We start from the raw sequence: 17,473 nt of genomic DNA, 5'->3' as shown, positions 1-17,473 counted from the left end.
TTGGCTGTCTGTGCACGGAGTGGTGCTTGGCTGGCAGTGTGCGTGGAGTGGCGCTTGGCTTGCAGTGTGCGTGGAGTGGCGCTTGGCTTGCAGTGTGCGTGGAGTGGCGCTTGGCTTGCAGTGTGCGTGGAGTGGTGCTTGGCTGGCGGTGTGCGTGGAGTGGCGCTTGGCTTGCAGTGTGCGTGGAGTGGCGCTTGGCTTGCAGTGTGCGTGGAGTGGTGCTTGGCTGGCGGTGTGTGTGGAGTGGCCCTTGGCTGTCGGTGTGCGCTGAGTGGTGTTTGGCTGGCGGTGTGCGTGGAGGGGTACTTGGCTATCTACGCACGGAGTGGTGCTTGGCTGGCGGTGTGTGTGGAGTGGCGCTTGGCTGGTGGTGTGTGTGGAGTGGCGCTTGGCTGGTGGTGTGTGTGGAGTGGCGCTTGGCTTGCAGTGTGCGTGGAGTGGTGTTTGGCTGGCGGTGTGTGTGGAGTGGCGTTTGGCTGGTGGTGTGCGTTGAGTGGTACTTTGCTGTCTGTGCACGGAGTGGTGCTTGGCTGGCGGTGTGCGTGGAGCGGTGCTTGGCTGGCGGTGAGTGGCGCTTGGCTTGCGGTGTGCGTGGAGTGGTGCTTGGCTAGCGGTGTGTGTGGAGTGGTACTTGGCTGTCGGTGTGCGCTGAGTGGTGCTTGGCTGGTGGTGTGTGTGGAGTGGTGCTTGGCTGGCGGTGTGTGTGGAGTGGCACTTGGCTGGTGGTGTGTGTGGAGTGGCGCTTGGCTGGTGTTGTGTGTGGAGTGGCGCTTGGCTTGCGGTGTGCGTGGAGTGGCGCTTGGCTTGCGGTGTGCGTGGAGTGGTGCTTGGCTTGCAGTGTGCGTGGAGTGGTGCTTGGCTGGCGGTGTGTGTGGAGTGGCCCTTGGCTGTCGTGTGCGCTGAGTGGTGTTTGGCTGGCGGAGTGCGTGGAGGGGTACTTGGCTATCTACGCACGGAGTGGTGCTTGGCTGGCGGTGTGTGTGGAGTGGCGCTTGGCTGGTGGTGTGTGTGGAGTGGCGCTTGGCTGGTGGTGTGTGTGGAGTGGCGCTTGGCTTGCAGTGTGCGTGGAGTGGTGTTTGGCTGGCGGTGTGTGTGGAGTGGCGTTTGGCTGGTGGTGTGCGTGGAGCGGTGCTTGGCTGGCGGTGAGTGGCGCTTGGCTTGCGGTGTGCGTGGAGTGGTGCTTGGCTGGCGGTGTGTGTGGAGTGGTACTTGGCTGTCGGTGTGCGCTGAGTGGTGCTTGGCTGGTGGTGTGTGTGGAGTGGCGCTTGGCTGGTGGTGTGTGTGGAGTGGCGCTTGGCTGGTGGTGTGTGTGGAGTGGCGCTTGGCTGGTGGTGTGTGTGGAGTCTCGCTTGGCTTGCGGTGTGCGTGGAGTGGCGCTTGGCTTGCAGTGTGCGTGGAGTGGCGCTTGGCTTGCAGTGTGCGTGGACTGGAGTGGTACTTTGCTGTCTGTGCACGGAGTGGTACTTGGCTGTCTGTGCACGGAGTGGTGCTTGGCTGGCGGTGTGTGTAGAGTGGCGCTTGGCTGGATGGTGTGCGTGGAGTGGTACTTTGCTGTCTGTGCACGGAGTGGCGCTTGGCTTGCGGTGTGCGTGGAGTGGCGCTTGGCTTGCAGTGTGCGTGGAGTGGTGCTTGGCTGGCGGTGTGCGTAGAGTGGTGCTTGGCTGGCGGTGTGTGTGGAGTGGCGCTTGGCTGGATGGTGTGCATGGAGTGGTACTTTGCTGTCTGTGCACGGAGTGGTACTTGGCTGTCTGTGCACGGAGTGGTGCTTGGCTGGCGGTGTGTGTGCAGTGGTACTTGGCTGTCGGTGTGTGCTGAGTGGTGTTTGGCTGGCGGTGTGCATGGTCTGGTGCTTGGATGGTGGTGTGGGTGGACTGGCGCTCGGCTGGCAGTGTGCGAGTACTAACTTTCTGTTGGTCACTACACACACTGCTAGTTGAGTGACACTCTACCCAGTCCATCATTTTGTGTAGTTGCTGTGGCAGATACGTAAGTGATGGGCCCTTGAATGGCGCTGTCTGCTGGTGTGAGTGTTGTAATGTGATGGGTCCGCGGCTGGCGGTGGGTGGGCCAAAGGCCTGTGACTAAGGCAGTGGGACTTAACTTGTAAAACTTACATGCTACTTTTTTAAAAATTCATTTTTGGCCTGTTCTGCTTTGGGGCACCCACGCAAGTGAGGTATCCTTTTACTCGGGAGAACAAGGGGAACGCTGGGTGGTAGGACATTTTTGCCGGCACGGAGATCCCACGCAAAAAAGTTTGGAAAAGTGATATTTTTACCTAATTTTAAGGTTTGCAAGGAGTTCTGGGTAGGAAAACATTGGGGGACCCACGCATGCCATACCTCCTTGGAAGCCCCCGGGTGTCTATTTTTTAGAAATGTGTGGGTTTGGTAGGTTTCCCTAGATGGCCGTCTAGCACGGTGCCCAAAACCCAGGTAATCCCTCTTGCAAAAGCTGGTGGTATTGAATGTCAGTACCACCAGCTTTTGCAAAAGGGGTTACCTGGGTTTTTGGCCCTGTGCTAGACGGCCATCTAGGGAAACCTACCAAACCCATACATTTCTGAAAAGTAGACACCCGGGGGCTTCCAAGGAGGTATGGCTTGCGTGGATACTCCAACGTTCCTTTACCCAGAATCCCTTGCAAACCTCAATTTTTGCTGGAAAAATCAGTTTTTTCACACTTTTTATGCGTGGGAAAGCGTGGCGTCACTGGGCTCACACAAATTTCCTCCCACCCAGCGTTCCCCCAGGTCTCCCGATAAAAATGGTACCTCACTTGCGTGGGTAGGCATAGTGGCTGCAACAGGAAACGGTCCAAATCGTACGGTGGAGAAATTACAATAACCAATAGCAACATTACCTTCTTTTTTGGGGGGTAGGATTGAGTTTTTGGACCGGGGCTCGGCGGGCATCTTTGGAAACTACCAAACCCAAACAGTTCTGAAAACTAGACACCCAGGGGAGTCCAGGGAGGTATGGCATGCGTGGGTCCCCCAATGTTTTCCTACCCAGAAATCCCTGCAAACCACAAATTTAGGTTAAAAAAACAGTTTTCCATACATTTTTGCGTGGGATCGCCGTGTCGGCACAAATGTCCTACCACCCTGCGTTCCCCTTGTTCTCCCGAGTAAAATGATACCTCACTTGTGTGGGTGGGCCAAAGGCCTGTGACTAAGGCAGGGGGGCTTAATTTGTTACACTGAAATACTACTTTTTTCAACATTCGTTTTTGGCCTGTTCTGCTTTGGGGCACCCACACAAGTGAGGTATCCTTTTACTCGGGAGAACAAGGGGAGCCTTGGGTGGTAGGACATTTTTGCCGGCACGGTGATTCCACGCAAAAAAGTTTGAAAAAGTGATTATTTTACCTAATTTTAAGGTTTGCAAGGTGTTCTGGGTAGGAAAACGTTCGGGGACCCACGCATGCCATACCTCCCTGGACTCCCCTGGGGGTCTACTTTTCAGAACTGTTTGGGTTTTGTACTTTCCAAAGAATACCACCGAGCCCCGGGCCAAAAACTCAGGTGCCCCCCCCCCCCAAAATCAAGGTTGTTTTGCAATTTGGTATTGTAAATTCACCACCGTACAATTTGAACCATTTCCTTTCGCAGCAACTATGCCTACCCACGCAAGTGAGGTACCATTTTTATCGGGAGACCTGGGGGAACGCTGGGTGGGAGGAAATTTCTGTGAGCCCAGTGACGCCACGCTTTCCCACACAAAAAAAGTGTGAAAAAACTGACTTTTTCTGCAAAAATTGAGGTTTGCAAGGGATTCTGGGTAAAGGAACGTTGGAGGAGCCACGCAAGCCATACCTCCTTGGAAGCCCCCTGGTGTCTACTTTTCAGAAATGTGTGGGTTTGGTAGGTTTTCCTACATGGCCGTCTCGCACGGGGCCAAAAACCCAGGTAACCCCTCTTTCAAAAGCTGGTGGGATTGACATTCAATACCACCAGCTTTTGCAAAAGGGGTTACCTGGGTTTTTGGCCCCGTGCGAGACGGCCATGTCGGGAAACCTACAAACCCACACATTTCTGAAAAGTAGACACCCGGGGGCTTCCAAGGAGGTATGGCTTGCGTGGATCCTCCAACGTTCCTTTACCCAGAATCCCTTGCAAACCTCAATTTTTGCTGGAAAAATCAGTTTTTTCACACTTTTTATGCGTGGGAAAGCGTGGCGTCACTGGGCTCACACAAATTTCCTCCCACCCAGCGTTCCCCCAGGTCTCCCGATAAAAATGGTACCTCACTTGCGTGGGTAGGCATAGTGGCTGCAACAGGAAACGGTCCAAATCGTACGGTGGAGAAATTACAATAACCAATAGCAACATTACCTTCTTTTTTGGGGGGTAGGATTGAGTTTTTGGACCGGGGCTCGGCGGGCATCTTTGGAAACTACCAAACCCAAACAGTTCTGAAAACTAGACACCCGGGGGAGTCCAGGGAGGTATGGCATGCGTGGGTCCCCCAATGTTTTCCTACCCAGAAATCCCTGCAAACCACAAATTTAGGTTAAAAAAACAGTTTTCCATACATTTTTGCGTGGGATCGCCGTGTCGGCACAAATGTCCTACCACCCTGCGTTCCCCTTGTTCTCCCGAGTAAAATGATACCTCACTTGTGTGGGTGGGCCAAAGGCCTGTGACTAAGGCAGGGGGGCTTAATTTGTTACACTGAAATACTACTTTTTTCAACATTCGTTTTTGGCCTGTTCTGCTTTGGGGCACCCACACAAGTGAGGTATCCTTTTACTCGGGAGAACAAGGGGAGCGCTGGGTGGTAGGACATTTTTGCCGGCACGGTGATTCCTCGCAAAAAAGTTTGAAAAAGTGATTATTTTACCTAATTTTAAGGTTTGCAAGGTGTTCTGGGTAGGAAAACGTTCGGGGACCCACGCATGCCATACCTCCCTGGACTCCCCCGGGGGTCTATTTTTCAGAACTGTTTGGGTTTTGTACTTTCCAAAGAATACCACCGAGCCCCGGGCCAAAAACTCAGGTGCCCCCCCCCCCCAAAATCAAGGTTGTTTTGCAATTTGGTATTGTAAATTCACCACCGTACAATTTGAACCATTTCCTTTCGCAGCCACTATGCCTACCCACGCAAGTGAGGTACCATTTTTATCGGGAGACCTGGGGAAACGCTGGGTGGGTGGAAATTTCTAGATCCACGCAGATTCCGGAACTTTCCACCACAGAAATGTGAGGAAAATGCGTTTTTTTCCCCAATTTCTTAGCTTTGCAAGGGATTCTGGGTAAGAGAACCTGGGGGTAGGCCGTCGAGTGACCCCATCCTGAATTCCCCTGGGTGTCTACTTTTCAAAAATGTATAGGTTTGCTAGGTTTCCCTAGGTGCCCGCAGAGCTAGGGTTCAAAAACAAAAGGTAGTCTCTTTGCCCAAAACGTGCACAATTTCACTGAAAAATTGAGTTGTGACCACGTTGCGTTTTGCACTGTTTCCTGTCGCAGCCACTATGCCTACCGAGGCAAATGAGATACCATTTTTCTCGGGAGACCTGGGGGAACGCTGGGTGGGTGGAAATTTGTTGATCCACGCAGATTCCGGAACTTTCCACCACAGAAATGTGAGGAAAATGCGATTTTTTTCCAATTTCTTAGCTTTGCAAGGGATTCTGGGTAAGAGAACCTGGGGGTAGGCAGTCGAGTGACCCCATCCTGAATTCCCCTGGGTGTCTACTTTTCAAAAATGTATAGGTTTGCTAGGTTTCCCTAGGTGCCGGCAGAGCTAGGGTTCAAAAACAAAAGGTAGTCTCTTTGCCCAAAACGTGCACAATTTCACTGAAAAATTGAGTTGTGACCACGTTGCGTTTTGCACTGTTTCCTGTCGCAGCCACTATGCCTACCCAGGCAAATGAGATACCATTTTTCTCGGGAGACCTGGGGGAACGCTGGGTGGGTGGAAATTTGTTGATCCACGCAGATTCCGGAACTTTCCACCACAGAAATGTGAGGAAAATGCGTTTTTTTTTCCAATTTCTTAGCTTTGCAAGGGATTCTGGGTAAGAGAACCTGGGGGTAGGCAGTCGAGTGACCCCATCCTGAATTCCCCTGGGTGTCTACTTTTCAAAAATGTATAGGTTTGCTAGGTTTCCCTAGGTGCCGGCAGAGCTAGAGTTCAAAAACAAAAGGTAGTCTCTTTGCCCAAAACGTGCACAATTTCACTGAAAAATTGAGTTGTGACCACGTTGCGTTTTGCACTGTTTCCTGTCGCAGCCACTATGCCTACCCAGGCAAATGAGATACCATTTTTCTCGGGAGACCTGGGGGAACGCTGGGTGGGTAGAAATTTGTTGATCCACGCAGATTCCGGAACTTTCCACCACAGAAATGTGAGGAAAATGCGTTTTTTTTTCCAATTTCTTAGCTTTGCAAGGGATTCTGGGTAAGAGAACCTGGGGGTAGGCAGTCGTGTGACCCCATCCTGAATTCCCCTGGGTGTCTACTTTTCAAAAATTTATAGGTTTGCTAGGTTTCCCTAGGTGCCGGCAGAGCTAGGGTTCAAAAACAAAAGGTAGTCTCTTTGCCCAAAACGTGCACAATTTCACTGAAAAATTGATTTGTGACCACGTTGCGTTTTGCACTGTTTCCTGTCGCAGCCACTATGCCTACCCAGGCAAATGAGATACCATTTTTCTCGGGAGACCTGGGGGAACGCTGGGTGGGTGGAAATTTGTTGATCCACGCAGATTCCGGAACTTTCCACCACAGAAATGTGAGGAAAATGCGTTTTTTTTTCCAATTTCTTAGCTTTGCAAGGGATTCTGGGTAAGAGAACCTGGGGGTAGGCAGTCGAGTGACCCCATCCTGAATTTCCCTGGGTGTCTAATTTTCAAAAATGTATAGGTTTGCTAGGTTTCCCTAGGTGCCGGCAGAGCTAGGGTTCAAAAACAAAAAGTAGTCTCTTTGCCCAAAACGTGCACAATTTCACTGAAAAATTGAGTTGTGACCACGTTGCGTTTTGCACTGTTTCCTGTCGCAGCCACTATGCCTACCCAGGCAAATGAGATACCATTTTTCTCGGGAGACCTGGGGGAACGCTGGGTGGGTGGAAATTTGTTGATCCACGCAGATTCCTGAACTTTCCACCACAGAAATGTGAGGAAAATGCGTTTTGTTTTCCAATTTCTTAGCTTTGCAAGGGATTCTGGGTAAGAGAACCTGGGGGTAGGCAGTCGAGTGACCCCATCCTGAATTTCCCTGGGTGTCTCCTTTTCAAAAATGTATAGGTTTGCTAGGTTTCCCTAGGTGCCGGCAGAGCTAGGGTTCAAAAACAAAAGGTAGTCTCTTTGCCCAAAACGTGCACAATTTCACTGAAAAATTGAGTTGTGACCACGTTGCGTTTTGCACTGTTTCCTGTCGCAGCCACTATGCCTACCCAGGCAAATGAGATACCATTTTTCTCGGGAGACCTGGGGGAACGCTGGGTGGGTGGAAATTTGTTGATCCACGCAGATTCCGGAACTTTCCACCACAGAAATGTGAGGAAAATGCGTTTTTTTTTCCAATTTCTTAGCTTTGCAAGGGATTCTGGGTAAGAGAACCTGGGGGTAGGCAGTCGAGTGACCCCATCCTGAATTCCCCTGGGTGTCTACTTTTCAAAAATGTATAGGTTTGCTAGGTTTCCCTAGGTGCTGGCAGAGCTAGGGCTCAAAAACAAAAGGTAGTCTCTTTGTCCAAAGAGCGCAAGATTTCACTGGGAAATTGAGGTGCGACCACGTTGCGTTTTGCGCTGTTTCGTGTCGCAGCCACTATGCCTACCCACGCAAGTGAGGTACCATTGTTTTCGGGAGACCTGGGGGAACACTGGGTGGGTGGAAATTTGTTGATCCAAGCAGATTCCAGAACTTTCCTCCACAGAAATGTGAGGAAAATGTGTTTTTTTTGTCAAGTTCGTAGGTTTGCAAGGGATTCTGGGTAACAAGACCTGGTGGTAGGCAGTCAAGTCACCCCATCCTGAATTCCCCTGGGTGTCTACTTTTCAAAAATGTATAGGTTTGCTAGGTTTCCCTAGGTGCCGGCAGAGCTAGGGTGCAAAAACTACAGGTAGGCACTTTGCTAAAAAAGGGCCAATTTGTAACTGCAAAATTTAGGTGTCACCACTTTGCATTTTGCGCCGTTTCCTGTCGCAGGCACAAGGGCGACCCACACAAGTGAGGTACCGTTTTTATCGGGAGACATGGGGTAATTCAGATTTGTAAATCAACTGTTATTACCAATTGAGCTTTTGCGCATTTCTCCCTTTCAATGAAAGACATAGTGTAAAAAAAAAAAAAAATTTGAAAAATGACCAATAATTCTCATGCTAGTATGAGTATTCCCAATTTTGAAAATTAGCAATAATATACTGTTTCTGAACTCTATATTTTGTACCCAATTCAGAAATACATAGGTGTCTTTCATACAGATTTTTCCATGTATACATTTTCCAAGACAAAGTGCTCTATACCCAGTAAATGAAAAAATACCATTGCAAGTTGCTGCTCAGTTTTTGGATCTGGGTTCGTCGGGTTCTTGGTGAAACTACAAGTCCTATATATCCCCACAACCAGGAAGGTCTAACGGATGTAACGGTGTATTGCTTTCTAAGAGCTGTCAAAACTAGAAAAAGTTATAGGTGAAAACGTTGAGACAAAAGGCTGTTTTTTTCAACAAACTTTCAATTATTCCAATATTTAACTGTTAGTTTCTATAAAGAAACCTTCATGGATTTAGACAAATGACCCCTTTCTGAATTCAGAATTTTGTCTACTTATTGCAAATGTACAGCTTTCTAGGATCCATTATTGCTTTCAAACTCTTTTCTACCATTAATTGGAAGGAGGTGGAAAGCTCTAAAAATAGCAAAAATAGGCTATGTCCCAGAAAAATGCCAAAACTGTGTGAAAAATGTTGGTTTCCTGACAAAAGACTGTCATTACCCGAAAGCTGAGAAAACGGAGATTTCAGCCCCACAAACCCTTTTTCGATGCCATTTTCAGGGAAAAACCCAGAGGCTTTCATTTGCAGCCCGTTTTTCCCATTTTTCTGAAAAAAACAAAAAAATCACTATATTTTGGTTAATTTCTGGGACCCCTCCAAGGGAATCCACAAACCCTGGGCGCCTTTGGAATCCACATGATGTTGGAAGAAAAGGACGCAAATTTGGCGTGGATAGCTTATGTGGTCAAAAAGTTACAGGGGCCTAAGCGCGCACTACCCCAAATAGCCAAAAAAGGGCTCAGCACAGGAGGGGAAAAGGCCCAGCAGCGAAGGGGTTAAGAAATCAAAAACCCAATCAAAAAAATGCTTTAAAACTTTGCCGCAAGACTCTGTCATGTTTTGAAAGAGCAATATGGCAAACTTCCAATACAGGTGGTTCCTCTAATAAGTGAAATGTTTGTCCCGTTAATGGACATTTCAAACTTTGGAAGGTGGGTACTCAGTCAAGGCGGTCCATCTCACTGGCAAAGTACAATCAGCCACTATGTATCTAGTACTTCAGGTAGTCATGATTTCTCCCGCCGTCAAACTTAAAAACCACATGGCACATTAAGATGCACCACTAGCCGAAAAGACGTAGGTCCAGATTTTGGCGTTGTGTCACTTTTTTGATGCAGCCCAACATAAACTGTATTTTGGCATTTACTAAGCCGCACATAGCACTTCAGTGGGTTACTATGCATCAGGGAGGTGTTCCAGTGGTGGAGTTTGGGCATTCCCAAACATCCATCCATGGAATTTTGAAGCAAACCAAGATTTACTGAAGTCTGCAGACCTTGTTTACGTCAAAATGGTTTGCCTACCCGAGACTGATGTAACAAGTTGAAATACCATTATTTCTCATTGTTACTTCCTCTTTGCATGTGTGCTGCATTGTTTGGAATAAGCCTCTAAGGATTATTTTTGTGCAGGAAGGTATACCTTTCTGCACAAAAACAATTCTGCATACACAACCCAGGCACCCTTGCACCATGGTGCAAGGGTGTCTGAGTTTACACTAGGGAGTCACATATCTTTGTGAATAGCCGCAGTTCAGCTCGCGCCACTTCACCCAATGTAGTGCAGCTACATGCCTTGCTGTGTTGTGTAAAAGATTAGTAAATCTGACCTTTGGCTATGGAGGCCTCGGTGATGGTAGGGATGATTAAACAAACACAGGCGCCAAAAAAAGCTGGTTGGCAAAGTGAGCATCGGGAAAATCCAATTAACAAAAATAGCTCCCGCGATGGTATATCGCGTTTACTGCAGAATATAGATAGACATTTCAAAGAACGATGCTGTTTGCCCTCAAATGCACCACTGTCATGTGCTGTTTTAGAATTTCAAACGTGGGAGCGCAGAGGTGAAAATGCTCTTGGAGAATCCTGTTTGAAGCGGGTGTCTGACCCCAATTACTACATATGCAGCTACTCTGAATGACACTCGGAATGGACTGGCGGGGGAGTGAAAAGTCGTTTCAAAGGAGACGTTTCAACACTGCTGAAGCTGCGCACTTAGAAAGGACCAGGCTCAAAGGACGCGGATCCTAGCAACTCGGGCCCCACGGTCTTCTGACGCGCCATCGCCAGAAACATCATCTCAGAAGGCCTTCACGGGTGATCCATTTTTAGTTGTATCGTGTGAACATATAAAAATAAAGTGCAAAACCTCGAAAATATTAACATGATAGATGGGCCACATTTGATTTTATTCCTATGTTCAACTAGCCATGCGAAATATATAAGAACAGCAGTTGTCGATTGAAGTAACTGCCATTCTGCAATGCTTGTGCAAAACCAGTATAAGTACGCTGCTGGATGGAATCGATTGTAAAACTATTGTAATGTATTATATACATTCTCTATAATCTAGATCAATTCAGACGAGAGTTTCACTTCATAAAATGTCTTGGAAATAATTGGCATGCAAATCATGCAACACGCATGTCAGAATATGATTGGGTGCCTTTAAAATTCAACAAAAAGGTGCATTCTTTATACCTCACAAACCTTAGTTCAAAGATTACTTACCTGCCTTAAAAAGTATTTAATAAAAGTGAGAGGGGTACATTTACGAACCCTGTTGTGTCACTTATGCATCCCACGACGTGGAGCAAGAACAATGCAATGCAATAAAGAGATTTATGACCTTGCATGGCCCTGAGTGACTTCATCATTCTTCAGTAAAGCAATGCAGCACAAATCGCTGTGTTGCCTTCCTCTGTGCCAAGGAGGCGTTCCATTGGAGTTGTGTGAGTGTTCCCACACACCTACCATGGTTTTTGACACATTACCAGAATTACCGGAGCTGGTAAACATGGGAAGGCACCAGAAAGATACGCCTCCCCGTTTGTCTTTCTATGTGTGCTGTATTCTGCAGCACACATAAAAGAGGAATTTGCCTCTCAGATTGTTTTTGTGCAGGTAGCTGTCCCTTCCTGCACAAAAACAATTCTGTCTGACAATGTGTACTGCTAATGTATAAATCAGGCCCATATACCCTTATGTATCAATACATTTACCAATAGTTACAGAAAGGGAAACATCATTTGATACATCAGAGCCACAGAGACAAAAATGATGATTTATCATTATTTCAATTAATCTGACCTTTTCAACATATATTTCAGAAACATATTTCGTTTTAAACCCTCTATTCCTATAACTGTTCATATTTGTCAAGATAGGAATTCAGGGTTTCATAACCCTACATTTGTTCATAAAAAAACATTAAGGGCCAGATGTACAATCATTCCATTTTGCAAGTTGAAAGTTGTGATTTTTTCCCAAAAACAAATGTACAACAGTGTCTGAGACACTGTTTAAAATTCCTAAATGGGTCCAAGTGACCTTCCTCATTAATATGAATGAGCAGGTCACAATTTGCGACTCATTGGGAATGGTCAGCACTAACATGGATTGCGGCCTGCTAAGGATCAGCTGACCATCACGTCTGGGACTGCTATATTAATAAAGCATTTTTTGTAAAAAATGCAGCCCATTTTCCTTAAACCCTTTGCTGCGGGGTGTTTTCCCGCCGCTGTGTGGGGGGGGAGTGGGGCCACGCGCGGTGCCGCTGTGCTCATGACGAGCTCAGCTCATCATGAGGAACAGTGCAGCTGCACTCATGACGAGCAGAGCTCGTCACGGCCACACCCATTTTTGAACGTTCAGCACAGCAGGGAAATTATCCCCTCGTGTGAACGTTCCAACGGCCGAGACGCGCTCAGCTCGTCATGAGTGCAGCTGCACTGTGCCTCATGACGAGCTCAGCTCGTCATGAGCATAGAAGAGGTTAAAGGAAAACAGGATGTGTTTCAAAAAGAAATATGAGATGTTTCAGTTATTTTTTTTGGTAGTAGACAGTGGTCTGTGGGACCACTGGCTGCTCTTAAAAATATTTGCTCCCACATTCGCAAAGGGGAATGGGTCCCTTGGGGAACCCTTCCCATTTGCGACTGATCTATCACCAACTTTCCATAGGCGGAAATGTATTTGTTTTGCAACCGTATTCTGGTCACAAAACATTCCTACATGGTACTGCGAGTCACTATTAGGAAGGGGCGCCCTTGCCCGCCCCATCCTAATCGCGAGTCACAGACTCTATTTTGCGAGTTGGTAAGAGGTTACAGACTTGCGAAACAGAGCTTGTACATGCCATAGACATATTTAGTGGTCGCAAACAGCCCGATTGGCCATTTGCGACTTCTAAAAACGGTCGGACATTTGGCCCCAACTTCTTTATAATAGACTGTACCTTACTTAATAAATAATCATTACTTTTATAAGTACCCCTACCAGGTTTTGTTGCTAGAGAAATGATTACACAAAAAAGTTTAACAATTAAGTTATCCTCTATTGAATTCAGGTGCTTTGCAAAGTCATTTTGATTCGGGGGTGTGAAACATTTCCCAACCATCACTGCCATTGCAATTGCAGTGAGATACTTTGCGGGCAAATGCACTTGTTCGTCTGAGTGTTTGTATGTGTGTGTGGCCTCATAGATTGTAGCTATTTTATAGTGTCTATTAAAAATAGCATTAATCCAGCTCTGAAAAGCTGCAGAGCACTATCAAAAATATATTTTTATTTCAGTGGGAGCCTTGAAACTTTGCCTGCAGTATACATAGGATCCAATTCTGCATGTTGTGTGTATTTGAAATCGGACTTTAAAAAAGATATAACATGAAGAGAAGGTGTGTGATAGAAAGATCTCATTGGGAAGGTGTATGCATTACCTACATCTCCCATATAAAATATAAATACAGGGAGGGATGCACATTTTTGTCTAATTTTCCATCTACCTCTGAAGAAAATCATTGCCAGTTGACCACTGTTAATTACCCTAATTTCCTCGTTCCCATCACATTAAATATGTTTTGTCATTTTCAACACAAGAAAAAATAGCTGTAGATTTTTTGAGAGCAGTGTTAAATTTAAAAGGCTCTCTTCCACACTTAGGAGCTATCTAGTTGTTTATTTATTCATGCACTGTTCAATGTTAGAGGGAAGAGGACGGGTGGGTGTATACAAACAAGCTTGGCAAGTTTCATGAAATCATGTGTCTGTGCTATAAGGTATGCTAATCAAACCCGACCACAGACACCGCTCATGGGTCTAACCTCCAATGTCTTATTCAGGAGGTCAGTTTGAGCTACATGCAATGCTGACTTGATTTTGTTTAAGAATGTCAAATACATGTTAGAGTGGTATGGCAATCCTCTTGTCCTTCTACGTTCTAACTGTGACAGTGAAAGCACCATGCTACCCAAAGCAGTCATATGGGGCTAAATGTACGAAATTTCCATATGGCATTTCCTACATAGTCAATCCCAAGAAACTGCTATTTAGGAAATGCGAAATAGAAGATACAAAAATAGAGATTTCCTTTTAGTGATTCCTTCTCTGTAGGAAGCACTATTAGGAAATAGCTATTTAGGAAATGCTAAACCATTTGTTCCCCTTGATGCACCCCAAAACAACGTGATGCAAATGTTAAGGAAATGTTTTGTACATGTCCTTAGGAAGTCACAATTAGGAAAACTCTATTTACGTTTTCCTATTTAGGGAATCCCAAAATGCGATTTCTACTGGGTAGAAATCGCATTTTGTGATTCTCTATCTGCCTTTGTAGATATGGAAAGGCAATTTAGCATTTCTTAATGGACCGAAATATTGATTCGGTCTGTTAAGAAATGCTAAATTTATCGTACATATGGCCCACGGCTTGCTGTCTTATGTTTTTCATTAGTAAGTTAACTCCTTCAGAATGTCGTGCTGGAGTTTACTCTACATGACACAGTAAATCCCTTTTCGGATCTGGCATTAGCAAGACATTTTGATTTTATTAAAATTATAATTAGAATATATTTACTCATTGGGGCTTTCAGCCAGACCTTTTCTTATAGCCTGTTTTTGTGTCATTCACATTTTTACCCTGCCAACAAAGCCTCTTGTATGGGGCAATTAGACAGTTCACTTCAGCCATTGGTTAACTTCACTGTGAGTGATGGCATTCTGCTTTTTCACAAGGAACACATACACACATAAAGTAAATGACTGGAAAACTATGAAAATATTTTTTGATTTTAGCCATCATGTTTTTATTGCTGCGCGCCCTGTAGTTCCACTTTAGATAAAGTTTCAGAGGCTTGTGGAATACTTTCCACCGATTATCTCAATTAAAAAAGTGAGTAGAAATAGCTTTTAGAACAGGTAATCATTTTCCTTCTCCGTATTCCAGTAGGTTACCTGTAGTTCCACGATGTTCGAAATTGGGTTGGAGATTTAATGGGGTATGACCCCTAGTCAAGCAGCAGCCACAATCCTAAATTAACCTGTGCTCACCATCTGGTAGTTTGGCACTAAGCAATCAGGCTTAACTTGTAACGCTTCCAACAATAACACAGAGAAAACACCACACAAAAAGATTCCACACCTGGTTGGAAAAATAGAGCTTACTTTAACAAATAAAGCATGATCAAAATGACAACAATCCAGTAATATGAGATATTGAATTTAAAAGCTATGGGGGAAAATAGTGCCTAGAAGCAAAAAAGTGCTATTTGGGGTATCTGGTCACGGTGGGGCAAAATCGAAAGTGCAGGTCAGTCTCAAGCAATGGAGAGGCCACCACCTACAGGGACCAAGTTGGGCTTGTTGAACCAAAGTACCTTAATCCTGGTCAAGGAGCGCTTGCATGAATCTGCGTCAAAGATGCGTTGTGCAGCCGAGTCCATGAGTCGATATCAAAGTGCAGCGAGGCTGCGGTGTGAGGTCCTGATTCGGGCGCGTTAAGGATCCAGCTGACGGGGCTTGCAATGTGAACTCCAGTGTTGAGGATGCGAGGTGCAACAGGGGCGATGTGTCAGTTCTCAGGAGAGGTGAAGCAGACATGCAGATCCAGCATTGGCGTCGAAGCTGCTGCCGACAAGGGATGTGAGGAGTTTACTTCAGGTAGAGTGTCGCACAAAAGTGGTTCCAAAGGCAATGCGTTGGTCCCAGATGTGGGAGACTGTAGTAATGCAAGTCTTTTGCAAAGGGTTCAATTCACACAACAGCAGCGATGCATCGCTTCTGCTCAAAGATGAGCCGCTCAACCTAGGAGATGTGTTGGTTCTGTTTGGTATGCACGGCTCAGCAGAAACTGGAGTATACCTTAGGCCCACATCCAAGAGTCTAGGACTGGGGTGGCACCATTTGGCAGGGCAAACTCACAAATGATAGAGTCTAGGTGCAAAAGCCGGTTGCTTGAAAGTATTTTATGTCTCTGAGACTAGGGACTGCGCATGCGCGGGAGCCTGCGCATGTGCAGTCCTGGCCAGGAATGCGCATGCGCAGGCTATATGGGTCTATACTCCTTGGAACAGAGCGGATGTTATGGCTCTTAAAAATGCATTGCCTGATCCGCGGAAGAATCCAGATGCTCTTGTACAATGACTTTGCCCGACATTGACATGTTTTTTGGGTTGATATTACCCCTTGACATGTGGAGAAATGTGCGTAAAGTTGATGAACGTGTGACTTTTGGGGATATTGGAAAGAGTTAGAACAAATGGATGTAGAGAGGGAACCAGCACAGAAACCGTGTAAATTAATTTCAGATCTTCCTGCAGCTATATAGTTAAGTTAAAAACGATTATTCCCCCTAAAAGATAGATTGGCCTGTCTTAGCGTTGTGTAAGCAGAAGGCAGATGAATCAGTTTTGGATTTCTTTACACGATTTGAGGAGGCATTCCACGAGTTTAGAGGCCAGTCATTGAAAGATGATACGGGTAGGTATCTGTTTGTCGATAAATATGTCGCAAACCTGTTGCCAGGAATTAGCTAGTTGCCTAAAGGCCAGTGAGAGTTCATGGACTACCTCTTCTCCGCTTTCTCTTTTGACTATGGCTCAGTATTATGAACATCAGGAATTAGAAGCGAAGGGCAATGGGGAAAAAAAGATTAAAGAGTTCAAAACAAAGGTTATGTTGGCTCAGACTTATTGTCCGCCTTCTAGAGGTAATGATAGAGGTGGACGTGGGTCTTATGGTTCGTCTTTTCCTTGCTATACTCATTCGAATTTTTCTGTTGACCAGTGTGCATATTGCAAGAAATTTGGACATTGGGTTTCTGATTGTCCAGTACTGCATGCTCAGCAGTGTCCACATGGACGGGGACAAATGAGAAGTCGTTCAGGATATTCAGGGCCTAGAGGAAGCACGAATGATCGTGCTAGGTTTGATGCTAAAACACATGGACAGGATGGGTTTAACACTTTTGATAGACGGAACCAATATCAAATGTCCGATTATGTGCCATCTCATTTTCAAGAATCTGCTTATGCATAGGATTGCCTAGGATGGGGTAAGAAATCAGTTGAAGTTCCAGTAGATCAGAGGGGTCCCTATGTTACAGCTCATGTCTTGGGATCTACTGATCAGTTTCAGGTTGATACAGGAGCTACTTGTAGCGCCTTATCTAAACAATTGGTTCCAAGTGCTCCCCTGTCTGGCTCAACCATTACATTGATAGGTTTCGATGGAACACCTTCCCTTAGACCATTATCATAGCCACTCGCATTCCATGTTGATAAGTTTACTGCTCCATGTCCATTTTTGCTTTCTCCGAATACACCAGACAATATTGTGGGTCTTGATATGCTCAAGTATTTCAGGGCTACGATACGATGTTCTCCTGAAGGTGTATGTGTTATTTTGAATGACAATTATCATGCAATTGAGAGATCTTGTCTTGTTAAAAAGGATACTGCATTAGCTTCACTCCCTAGTACTTTGTGGGCTACTTCAGACACTGATGTAGGACAAATGGTTATTCCACCAGTGCATATTAGTGTCAAGGAGGGTGCTTTATTACCGCGCTTGCCTCAATATAAAATTTCTCAGGAAGGCGAAGAAGCACTTATTCTCATTGTCCATGATTTGATTAAAGTGGGGGTTGTGGAGGAAGTCCCTTACAATGTTTGCAACAGTCCTATTCTTCCCATTTTGA

Source organism: Lissotriton vulgaris, chromosome 3_1 (assembly GCF_964263255.1).
Source record: "Lissotriton vulgaris chromosome 3_1, aLisVul1.2, whole genome shotgun sequence".
Taxonomy (NCBI): Eukaryota; Metazoa; Chordata; class Amphibia; order Caudata; family Salamandridae; genus Lissotriton; species Lissotriton vulgaris.
The sequence above is the reverse complement of the archived record's forward strand: the minus strand, read 5'-3'. Positions refer to the sequence as shown.